At 42.9% G+C, this 9,621-nt stretch overlaps 1 long non-coding RNA gene across 1 annotated transcript; it reads left to right on the top strand.

Moving 5' to 3' along the window:
• The first annotated feature begins 748 nt into the window (after positions 1–748).
• Positions 749–1,387, top strand: LOC117552012. Its single transcript, XR_004569889.1, has 2 exons — positions 749–1,045; positions 1,216–1,387. It is a non-coding gene; the product is annotated as an uncharacterized LOC117552012 (long non-coding RNA).
• Positions 1,388–9,621: the final 8,234 nt, after the last annotated feature.

The raw sequence follows: 9,621 nt of genomic DNA, 5'->3' as shown, positions 1-9,621 counted from the left end.
CCTTGTGTTCTGATGATAGAGCACCATTTTCATCTTGAAAGATCATGCCTGCATACGAAGGAGTCATTTCACGAGTGGATCATGTATTGGCTCTAATGTCAACTTTGGCAGCCATATGCTGTGTTGGATAGATGCTTATTCCCAGGGGGAGACATGTTAGCTCTGTCTGTTTGGAAATGCAAACTACAATCACCACCATTAGTATGCTTCTACTTTAAACCAAAAACAAATGTAGGAAAAAAATCCTTGGATTTACCATCGTCGTGTTTCTTGGATATTTAAGGAGAGAACCCTCTGCCTATGGCTAAACCTCCTGTGATTTTTAATCAAGTTCATAGGCAAAGCTGGCAAAGTACGCAGCTGCCTGCTGCCTGACTCAGGGTTACCCAGTTTCCTCTTTCACTTCCTGCCCAAGGCTACAATGAACCCCCTTGTACATGGGCAAGTTTCTCAAATCAAATTGACTGCCTAATCTCTAATTAATTTTGACAGAGTATAGAGACGGTAAAGGAATATTTACACAGAAATATAGCATGTTTTTTAGGTTAATCATGGGCTGGGGTCATTCTTTCCGTGAATCATTCTTTTGTGAGACAGCGACCTTTTTAGCGGCTGGATTTCCAGTGAAAGAACCAAACACGAGAGGAGGTAGAGTTGCACACCATAGTGTCTTTATTTCATAACCACCATAAAGAACAGCCAGCCAGCCAGCATGGAGGTGGCTCTTTTATAGAGGATCTTATTGGGAGAAACCATTCACAGGTGAGCCATTATAAATACACATGTCATCATAATTGGTATAACGATAATCTATAATATTCTGTGCATGTATGATCAGTGGTTTATAGCCAGCTGTTAAGTTAACCCCAAAACCCACATTATAACTGACCATAATATATAGAAATACATTCCCAACTACAACAGAAACCCCTACGCCCATCCCGCCACTTGGTTCGTCCCGGAACCTTCTTTAGTCAGTGTTTGTTTCCCCCCGAGGACCTTTTGGCCAAACACACTGGAGCGGACACAGGACGAAACAGCATGGGTAAGCGATGGACGTAACCTTTACACAGTGTTCACTTCTACAATGAATGCAACTTAATGTCATGACATATACACGCTAAACCAGGACATCTGCACACAATGATTAATCTCATCCGCTGTCAATCTTACACAATCATAAACACTCTCGCTATAACTCCCCTCTCTTTTCAGGTGGAGCCGAGGACCGACCAGCATCTGCCAGACGACATTCCAAATAATACGGTTTAATCATTTAACAACTACTACATCAATAAATAGTATAGATTATATAAAAATGTGCAAATAGGCCATGTCAAACTGTACTGTGCAAATCATGCTAATAAAGTGCAAACTGTTCACTAAAGTGCTGAGTGACATTCTTACTGTGCAAAAGGAAGTCGTTATATAAAGTGCAAACCCACATGTGCAATATTACAAGGCACCCAAAGCCGTCAGTCCATAGTAACGAAGTTACCTTCGTTACATTTCCTCCTCCCTCTCCCGAAGGAGAACAGTGTCTCATTCCTGCGACACTCTGAACAGAAATTCCGCCACTATATTGGTCTTCCCTGACCTGTAGCGAACGGTGAAGTCATACGGCTGCAGTGCCAGGTACCATCCAGCGATGCACATGTTTGCATCTCTCATGCGATGCAACCACTGTAGAGCTCTGTGATCCGTTTCCAAAACGAAGTGCCGCCCCAGCAGATAATATCTGAGGGAGTCAATGCCCACTTCATTGCCAAACACTCCTTTTCAACCGTGGAGTATCTACTCTCTCTATCCATCAGCTTGCGACTCAGGAAAACAACAGGTCTCCCTCCTCCTCCTGCAGCAGCACTGCCCCTAGGCCCACTCCAGAAGCGTCGGTTTGCAGGGTGAAGGGCTTGTCAAAGTCTGGAGTGTGAAGGACAGAGTTAGCGCAGACTGCATCTTTCAAGTCTCTAAAAGCTTTGTCACACTCATCGGTCCATTTCAGTTTGTTGGGAGCAGAGGCTTTGGTCAAGTCATTCAACACAACCACCCTGTCTGCAAAATGAGGAACAAACTTACGGTACCAACCGACCAACCCCAGAAACCCTCTCATCTTCTTCTTGGTAGTGGGCACAGGGAACGACTGTATGGCCTCGACTTTCCCCAGCTATGGCTTAATCTTCCCAAATCTGATGATGTAGCCCAGGTACTTCACTTCTCTTTGAGCGATAGCACACTTGTTTGGGTTGATTGTCAGACCAGCTGCTCTGATCCGCTGCAAGACTTGTTGTAGATGGAACCTGTGCTCATCCCAGGATTGGCTGGAAATAACCACATCATCCAAATATGCAGCAGAGAAGTCAGAGACATCCCTCAATATGTCATCCCTCATGGTCCATCAGTCTTTGGAATGTTGCCGGCGCCCCTTGGAGACCAAATGGCATGACTCTGAACTGATACATACCAAATGGGGTCCTAAAGGCTGTTAACTCCTTAGCTTCAGATGGCAATGCTAACTGCCTGTAGCCTTTCCAACGTAGTGATGTACTGAGCTTTGCCAACCCTTTCCAACAGATCGTCAATTCAAGGCATTGGGTATGGATCGAAATTAGACACTGCATTCAGGTACCTGAAGTCAATGCAAAATCGAAGTGATCCATCTTTCTTTGGAACCAGTACAATTGGGCTGCACCACTCACTGCAGGAGACCTTGATTATCCCCAGTTCCAGCATCATCTTTATTTCCTTTTGTAGAACAGGAATTAGCCGTTCAAGAATCCTGTAGCTCTTCTGCCGAACTGGAGCATTTCCTGTTAGACGGATCCTGTGCTGGTCCAGTGAGGTAAAACCTGGTGTCTCTTTAAAAAGATCCGGGTCAAGGAGTGGCTTTACTCCTTCCTGCTGGGTGGGAGATAGATGAGACAGGTCCAACGTCAAGGGCTCTGCTGTTGCAGTGGTGGCAGGAAATAACTTCTCATTTGCTTCCTCATCCTGGACAGCACATACCAACAACTGGCTCACAGGCTCTTGACGAACCTGGAACCCCTTGAGCAGATTGACATGGAAAGTCTGATATTTCTTTACTCTTTCTGGCATATATAGTTCATATGTGACCTTACCAACAACCCTGGTAATTTCATAAGGTCCATGCCATTTTGTCAGCAGCTTACTGTCACACGTTGGCAACAATAAGAGTACCTTCTGTCCTGGATTGAAAACCCTCTCCCTGGCCTTCCGATCATACCAGGTTTTCTGTTGTTGCTGTGCCGACTTCATATTTTCATGTGCCAGTGCTGTCATCTCCTCAAGTCTCTTCCTCATTTTGATCACGTATGAGACAACATTCTCTCCTCCTGGCTGTGGACTCTCCCAGTGGTCTTTAAGAAGATCCAAGGGTCCTCTCACTTGATGGCCATACAAGAGCTCGAAAGGTGAACAACCTGTCGACACTTGTGAAAACTTTCCGAACAACAGGTACGGAAGCTATTGGTCCCAATCGGCCCCTGTATTGGAGACAAACTTGCGTAGCATGCCTTTGAGAGTCTGATTGTAGCGCTCTACTAGTCCGTCGGTTTGGGGGTGATAAGGGGTGGTCTTAATGCCCTTCACACCTAAGACTTGGTAAACCTGCTTCAAAAACTTGGACAAGAAATGTGTCCCACAGTCTGTAAGGATCTCTCTAGGTATGCCTACTCTGGAGAACAGATGAACAAGACAATTTTCTACCTGCTTGGCTTTGATGGACCTGAGAGGGAAGGCTTCTGGATAGCGGGTGGCATAGTCACATACAACAAGAATGTAACGGTGTCCTGAGGAGCTTTTCTCTAAAGGTCCTACTATGTCCATGGCTATCCTCTCAAAAGGTGTGTCTATTATAGGCAACGGCTGAAGTTGTGCACAGGCTACTCCCTTTGATGAGGTAAGTTGACAGGTTTCACAAGACCTACAGAACTGAGAGACTTGCGTATACATCCCTGGCCAACCAAACCTACTTCCAATCCTGTGCAAAGTCTTTTGGAAAGCCATATGAACTGCCCATGGAATTGAATGGCCTAACTCCATCACTCTGGTTCTGAATTGCTTTGGCAGAGCTAAAACCTCAGTATTTTCCTTGCGCTGATAGAGGATGCCCTGCTTAACTATGTAGGTGGCCTCCTCCAGATAGCTATGGTTATCTTGCTTAACCCCCTCAACCTCTGTTACTTTCCCAAACCAATGCGTCAGTGTAGCATCCAGTTTCTGTACTGCCCCTATATCTGGGGGAAAGTTGAAGTCTAGCAGATCTGGTAATTCTGAAGGTTCCTGTGACACTTTCTCCAGAGTAACCCTCAGTTTTTCCCTTCTCCTCTGCGCTCTAGTCTTGGGCGGTTTACCTGGACTTGTCTCCCAGTCCACCCCATAAAAAGGCATCTCAGCGAGTTTATGCGCTCTTGTGGTGACTTACAAGGCTTGACTGGCTGTAGAACTGGTTTCACCTCACCTTGGCTAAGTGGCTCCCTGACCGTTGCCCCAAGGCTCTCAACCTCACATCTTCCCCTGTCAGACTTGCAACCTGGCTTGTGCACTAGGTCATAAAGTGTAGGGAGATCATTACCAAGAATGACTGGGTATGGCAATGTTGGGGCTAATGCTACAGGCAACAGAAAGGTTTGGCCTCCTACAGTTAGATAGACCTCTGCTGTGGGGTAAACATGTTGATCACCATGAATGCAACTTATGGTTGAAGTATCCTGACTCCACTTTTCCCTAGGGACCAAACTGGACAAAACAACTGACTGAAAACATGCTGTATCCAGCAACGCTTCTACCCGCTGCCCATTGATCAAGACTGGTACTTTCCTGCCTTTTCCACCTAATCTCTTGACCCTGTCTTACCTAGGAACTGCACACAGGAGAGATGGCTTGGTGTGGGCTAAAACTGGGCAATATGGCTTGGTGTGACCTAGAGCATTGCAATGATAGCACCTAATTTATTTTTTTATCGGCCTTTGAGCTTGGTTTGGGCCTCGGTTGTTCTCCCAACTGCGGGTGGCATCCCGGCTCTCTTTACTGGCTGATGTGAAAACCTCTGCCAGGCTTGCTGCCTCCGCTGCTATCTTGGGGTCATGCTCTCTTATCCAGATTTCTAGCTCAGGCTGGAGCGTCCTCAGGAACTGCTCCAGGATAATTGTCTCGGTTATTTCTTCCACCGTCGATTTTCCTGGCTTTACCTATTTGACGAAGAGATCCTTCAGACGAACATACAGCTCTTGTGGAGTCTCGCCAGACTCGATCTTCAGGGACCGGAATCGTCTTCTGTAAGTATCCGGTGTGATTTCAAACTTTGACAAAATTGCTGCTTTAACTTTTCCATAATTGTCAGAGTCTTTCATGTCCATCATCACATAGGCACTACAAGCTTTACCGGTGAGCAAGGGAACAAGGCGCACCGCCCATCCGTCTCTTGGCCAGCGGCAGACATATGCTATTCTCTCAAAAGTTGTCAGGAACTGTTCAATGTCACCCTCTGGCGATAACGGCAGGAATTTGGGTTCCCTATGGGCCAAGGGTTCCCTCTGTTGTTGGAGACTGTGTCTCCTCTGGTTGGACATCTCATCGTCACCACCAGCAGGACCCTCATAATCCCTGTCCTGATACTCACTTCTTCCGTGAAACTGGCTGTCGTCCTGAGTATCATCTTCTTGTCTCCGTTCTTGTGCTATCCTGGATACTTGCTGCTGTATCTCAGTACACTGCTGCTGCATGCTTCTCCAACGGCACTCCTGAATTGAGGACGCCTTCTCTGCTTGTTCATCTTTAGCCGCTTGAACACGAACTAGCGTCGTCACCAATTCTGCTAGCTCCTCCAGCTTCCCCTCGGTTTTGGACTCTGCTGTGCTGCCTGGCTCAACTGACGAGGCGGCTCTCCCCTCTTGGACCTCCTTATCATCTTTTTTTCCACCTCTCGGCATCCTTTCACTGTAGTGTGGGGCCCAGCTTCTGACACCATTTGTGTCAGAAGCTGGGCCTGCAATCTTGATGCTTGTGTCTTATCACCTTTTGTAAGCTTAAAGACAACAATTGTACATTTTCAAATAATCTTAATATCTCTCAGAATTTTTTTTATATATTAATCTGAAATATTTAACTTCAGAACACCTCTAAATTCAAACATGGACATGCCATAACACTTTATCAATCTGGTTTTATCTCTGCACAACATGTATGCCACACATTATTGATATCGTCGTATGATACCATCTTTATATCTAGGGCGTTAGGAGATCTCATTATATGATTTCTCATTATAAACTCTGTTGCTTTGGACAGGGATTGCATTAAAAAATGAATATTGATTGATTAATATCTTGAAGCTTATGACATCCCTATAAACCTTTACCACCTTTAGTGCAATTAGTTAATGTAAGCGCAAATCAAAAGGGCTGCAAAAATGTAGCCATAGCGGAAGGGCTTATAACTGCAGGTCATGCAATTGGATAGGATAATATAGCTGTGGGTTATTTTTCTGTTGCAAACAGTAGATAACAAAACAAGTACCAATAATCCTATAAATAAACAAAAGTCGTTAATACATCATACTGTACAGTAAATGTCATTGTAATGTAATTGTAATTAACTATAAAATAACTAACTTAAATAAACGTTATACACATTAATGTAGCAGTAACTAAACCTTTTGGCTGTGTTTGTGGCATTGGTGTTTCGGATACTTTTGTATTCCTATATCGGAGAGTAAATATGGCTTCCTCTGCAGTTTATCGTAGGCCTCACATGTAATTGGCCATTTTACAAGAGTTGAATTATGTAATGGATGACCTCTATGCCCTCATTAATTTCAACTCATTATCAGCAACTGATCTTGTTTTACCAGAAATTAGCTAAATCCTGTATTGATGGAAAGCACTAGGTTATTCTTTTTTCACATACCGATGTAACAGAATGGAGGATACTTGAAAGCAAAGAGGAGAAGGCGTTCGTTTATGGTGTCTAATGTGCACAAATAGAAAGATCTGTCTGTTGCCACGTATCTTCATTTTTCTCCCGTCTGAGGGTCAATGACCCAACACATTGGCCAGATATTGCTTATTCAATATCTAGGAATCTATCTATCTATATATATCTATCTATACATATTATATTAAATCACATTGTATCTTTAGGATGTGTTTGTAAATAACCAACCTGTAAATAGTCAAGTTTGATCTAGCATTATAACATGTAACTTATATATATATATATATATATATATATATATATACTTACAGTACATGACCGCGCCAGGCATCAGTACTCTCGCAACATCATGGTCCGCTTCCCCTAGAGTCTATAGCTAGCATTGGCATTTTCGGTACCACTTTACAATAAGACTACCCTTATAAAGGATTTATAAAGGGTTTATAATTAGGTTATTAATTAGGTTGTAAACACTTTATTAATCACCATTTATTATAAACCAGTTCTAACATCGTTTTCATACATCAACACAGGCTCACTATTTGGCAAGATGACTAAACCTTATATTGGCACCAGCTTACTTCGTCTTCTTCATCAACCAGCATCCTTGGTATCTGTTGTTCACTGAGTTGATTCCCTCCCTTGGCATCTCTTTATGACCATTTATTTATGAGTTACTAACATTTATAACTGCCAAAAGGAAGCCTTGTAAAGTGTAAAACAAATCACCATTTATTAATGAGTTACTATACCATTTATAATTTGTTCAAGTTATTATTAAAGTTATGCATACATTAGGGCGTGGTCACATTGAGTGACAGGTCTGTCCAGTGACTGCTGTTGTTAGCTTCCTGTCTCTCTGCTAGCAGCTCCGTGATGCTACAGGGACTCAGCCTGCTCAACTCATCCGGGGAACATAACTTGAACTCTGCCGTGTTTGTTGTGCTGGTGCCTTGTGGACTATTCTTCATTCTTATATCGGACTATTGTGACTCGCTCCGCGTTTAAAACTGACGGTGCATGAATGCGGTTTTACGGTAAATACAATTCGAGTACTTTATTTATGTGTTGCTTATGTTTTGAGTCAGCTAACGTTAATGAATGTTAAGGCTTGGGTTAGCATGTAAGCAAGTGTTAGCTACATCTGTGCTAACAATGCTAATCGTAGCCTCCAAGTTAAAACGTAATAGAGAAGTGTTAAGCATTAAGTGGAATACTGTAGAATAAACGGCTTCAGTTTGAGGTTGGTAAGATAAGGTCATCCTTGTAAGTTAGAGAGATATTTGATTAGGTAGGTAACTTTATGCATTGATAAGGTTATTTTAAATTCGCTATGATCGATTATGTAGACAAGCTAAACATCAAAGTAGTGTTGAAGAGCGGCATAGTGTATGTGAAATCAACCTAACAATAAGATGTGTGTATATTACAAATAATAATGTCATATTTCAAGATGATTACTTAGATATTACAATATGGTTGGTTGAGCTGGAGTTCATTATTGAGCTTACACGTTAACGTCAGTCATATCTGAAGAACAAACCCAAACGTTGTTCTTTTTATTAATTGTATTACCAAATTGGTATCAAATAAATAGTAAGCATTGGTAATACAATGCTGATAAAGTAAACTATTTTATTTGAGTGTTTGTGTCTGTATTCTGCCCTTGCGTATGCATCGCACTGCATAGCTTAACAGATAGCGAACAAAGACTCAGAAGACAGTTGTTGAGTGACCATTTACTGAGGCTTGAAATTGTAAAACTGCAAGAATAAACAGAACAATTCAACACAAGTTACACAATTGAAATAATACATGTGCAACACAATGAAAATAGAGTGCAGTATAATAGAGTCATGCTATGTCATTTAAATAACATACATTTGCCTTAACCATGAAATCAAGCAGTATAAGTGTGACGGTGTGGTGTAGGTAAGAGTTTGTGTTGCCAACAACGCCACCTAAGGGAGTTTCACCCCTAGGAACTAACTATTGATAATAAAAGATGTAACCCACAAGGAACACAGGTTTGTTTTACATAACGGGCCAGAGACAGTTACAGTTAACACAATTACTTTATTTTATAACAATCAATTAACTATTCTAAAAATAGCCCCCCCCCCCGTGAAAAATGTTGAGATTTGTTTTCTCAATTCCTGCATTCTAGTGAATTTTCATAGTAACACTGCACTTCAGACAACCTACAACAGGTGATGGTGTCTAGGTCTTTAAGTGTTAAACAGCTGAGAGCAGTCACTGCTGTTTTTTGTGGTCTTCTTTCACACACACATCTTACCAAGTGGGAGCCAATACACGGGCACCGACCAAGAGGGCGCCCCACGCCAACATACGTGGAGGTGCTGAGGAAGGATGTGGGGGTGGAAAGCTCCACAGAGCTGGCCGGGTGTATGGAGGACCGTGAGGATTGGCGAACCCGTTGGCAAACTCGTCTAAGGACGACCTAGTAGTAGTAGTCCTTGATTGGCTCAAGTTCACACCTTTTTAGGGGCGGGGCTAGTGATGTTGTCCCGGGGATGCTTAGGAGTTGATAAAGGAGATAATCCCACTGACATCATCATTTGATTCCAAAAGTGGGTCTGGACTCGCGCCCATAGAGTCTGTTTACCAGTATAATGGCTCCCCCCAAAGTATAATTTATGGTTTTTTATA

Source organism: Gymnodraco acuticeps, unplaced genomic scaffold (genome assembly GCF_902827175.1).
Source record: "Gymnodraco acuticeps unplaced genomic scaffold, fGymAcu1.1, whole genome shotgun sequence".
NCBI lineage: Eukaryota > Metazoa > Chordata > Actinopteri > Perciformes > Bathydraconidae > Gymnodraco > Gymnodraco acuticeps.
Note: the sequence above shows the minus strand (reverse complement) of the source record. Positions and strands in the feature narration are given on the sequence as shown.